At 38.2% G+C, this 3,259-nt stretch overlaps 1 non-coding gene across 1 annotated transcript; it reads right to left on the reverse strand.

Annotated features, from left to right (window-relative positions):
- Nucleotides 1-3,137: 3,137 nt before the first annotated feature.
- LOC145461650 (U5 spliceosomal RNA) lies at nt 3,138-3,259 on the reverse strand. Its single transcript, XR_014040755.1, has one exon. It is a non-coding gene; the product is annotated as a U5 spliceosomal RNA (small nuclear RNA).

Below are 3,259 nucleotides of genomic sequence, written 5' to 3' on the forward strand. Positions count from 1 at the left end.
AGCAAAACTCTGTGACAGATGTTTCTGTTGGTTTTGCGGCCGCCATGTTGGTGCCCATCCGGATGGGCACCAGCATGGCGTCTTCATACAAATCTCTATAAATCTAGGTAAAAAGTTTTTCCGCATATCTTGGATAAGAAAAATTGTTGTGATCTGAATCTTGGCGAGAGTCTTGGCATATTCACCCTCTTTCTTTCCTGAGATTCTGGACTTTATCTGTTGAACGGTTTTGATTTTTATTTTCATCTATTTTTTTATGGCGTGACAGTGAAAACCACCAATTCTCGGAAATCAAGTGCGCATTTATATGATAGTTTTAAATCGGGTCGTTGTGATCTCGTGATTTTTTTCTTAATGTTAGGATTGCATTTAGTTTTTTTTGGAATTCACTATTTACGACCCGTTACGACCCGTCATACAGGTCAGAATTCCATTTCAGGAACGTTTATGCGGCTCTTCGTCAAAGCCAAGTAAAGCTTTTATTATACATTGAACTCATTACCTCTTTTCTGATTGGTCGAAAGCGTACAGTGAATTTTCGAAATCAGCGCCTGTGACGTCATCTAGCTGCAGATTATACAATAATCATGTCAAGGACACTCAAGGTTACGGGTAAACATGTCAAGTTCGCGCGCTTTGTGTTCCTTGCCGTCAGTGAAAAAGCAAACACATGACTTCCAACTTCTTTTGTTCAGTGTACAATAAAACAATTATTAGATGAGGTTTTTGTGATATCCAGAATAATCAAGGTCTCAGTAAGGGTTATCAGCCTCAGCCTTCGGCCTCGGCTGATAACTCCTACCTCGACCTTGATTATTCTGGATATCACAAAAACCTCATCCAATCATTGTTTATAATCTGTCGTTACCAGCTTTATTTCATAGATAGAAATGATAATGTTTATAAAAAGGCTCAAAGTTACTAAAATTTTAGTAGCTTTAAGCCTTTTTATAAACATCTAAAAAGCAGTTATTGTGACAACCGAAATGATAATGATACCAGAGGAATAGAAAACCAGTCAGCGCGAATCAGTTCCGGGTGATTCGTTCACTTGCTCCCATTAACGCAAGTACGCTAGTAGCGGGGCGCTCATACCATACCACATGCTTTTAATAAAATGTAAAGTAAACAGAATACAAGAGTTACACTTCCGGTATAATCACGAATTAATTCGATCTGGCCTGATGTCCTGATCTAACCCATATTGATGTACATATGAATGTGTTCCTTTGGGGAGATCTGGATCAGGATCAGTGATCCAAGATCACTTGGATCATGGTTCGTCAAAGGAGCCGGCGAATCCGTGACCAGAGTGGATTCATCGGTTCCTTTGATGTACCATGATCTGAGTGATCTTGGTTCACTGATCCTGATCCAGATCACCCCAAAGGAACGCACCCATAGAGTGAGATATTGACCATACCATATATAACATTAACAATTAATTTTTGTGATTTACACCTGTTTGTTTATTCGCAGAAAATACGCATTAGTTGTTAGTTTTCAATCCGCTCATTGTGATCTTTAAATTTGTCTGCATGACTAAAAGCCGTCACCTCAACGGTTTAGCCTATCATTTGTTTTCAAAATTGATTAAATTGTGTTAACCGTGGGCTCGGACACTAACAAAATAAAACGCCAAAAACAGCCTGTCACAAATGATAGCGTCTCCACGTGGAGTGTCTTGGATCTGAACCGCGGCCAAAATCAACAGCACAAACCGCCGTCAATTCAACGTTTTATGCCTGTCTTTCATAAACAAAACTGATTGTAGCCCGCGAGTTTCCAGAACTGCCCCTACCAGGAATCTTACATTTGGAACATGACGAATCCTTACACAGGAGTGCAGCGAAGCCACCACATTTACCTCGTGACCAGGCAAAAAGGATAAAAGCTCTTTCCTCCAGCACGTCAAAAAAAATCAAATCTCAAAATCGGGATCAAAGACTGCCATGGATTGGTAGGACATCCTTCGACTCTGCCCTGGGCTCATGAAAATAACACTCGAAATTCTCAATTCATCTGTCAATGTCGAGCTATGATTTCTTTTTTTCTACTTGCCTGAGACTCAGAATACAGCTCTAAGTTTTCTGCAATAAACTAAGTGAAACGTCCGCTACCTTGAAACGTGTTCTTGCGACTACTTCAGTTATGGTGGTATCTCAGCAAAATACCACTCAGATATTCTCCAGTTTAAGCTGGAGCATATTCAGTCACGTGACAAATTTAGACCAATCACGCGTGAGTGAAAATATTCGATGGATTCTAATTTGGATGCGAACGGTGACAGCGAATTTATTCATATGTTTGAATATGGAATCGAGCGCTGTCTTTATCTATTAACATGAAGAAGGATGGGTTGTATATATATCGTTAAACAAGTCGACAAAAGTTTTCTTCTTTCCTTCGAGAAATTCCACTTTTGTCTTCTTCTTTTTTCCTGGCTTCGATTTTTTTCGCTGTCCAAGGACTTTTCTCTTCTTTTTTTAGCGCGTTTCATGACCTCAACAAGGAGTGATAGATAGGATGGAAGAGCGAGAACCGAAACTACGAAATCGAGTGTAAACTAAAAGATGCCGAAAAAATTAATTAAGTTATTTGATTGATTGATTGATTGATTTAGTTAGTTAGTTAGTTATTATTGTATGATTAATGCTAATGCGGCCCTTGTAAATAAATAAGAGCTCCCTGATGAAGCCGCTTGGCACAAAAAGTCGACGCGCTATGAGGATTATTACACTTAATTGTTTTATCCTTTTTTTAAAAAAAAAAAAATAACCTTTTTGTTTTAAATAACTCTCGCTTTTTAAGATTTTACTTTAGTTTTTGTGAAATGTTAGATTTATAGCAAACTTTTTTAGTTTAAAAAGAAAACAGTCGACAAAACAAGTCCTATCAAGGTATTGTGTAACCTTAAGTTTCAAAATCTTGTTAATTCTCTAAGTTCGAGTGAAAATTGTCTCCTTCTTTTCGAGTTACTTGATATTCCTACGTTATTAATCGTAAGTTGGTGAAGGACCTTTTCATTTAATTTCTTGAAGATAACTCCTCGAAGGCTCTCATGACACGACACAAGATTATGTATACACAGTTGCTATCACCTAATAGTTTTAAAGTTCTCACCTCCTTTCCATAGGTGCCCCGTCAAAAGGCAGGGCGACGAAAAATTAGTCTATAGACTCATTTGAGTTGTTTTCCTCCACGGAAATCTTTAGTAAAAGGCGAAAGATTTATGCGTGTTGAAGGAAAACCAGAGCTG

This window comes from Orbicella franksi, chromosome 11 (assembly GCF_964199315.1).
Source record: "Orbicella franksi chromosome 11, jaOrbFran1.1, whole genome shotgun sequence".
Taxonomy (NCBI): Eukaryota; Metazoa; Cnidaria; class Anthozoa; order Scleractinia; family Merulinidae; genus Orbicella; species Orbicella franksi.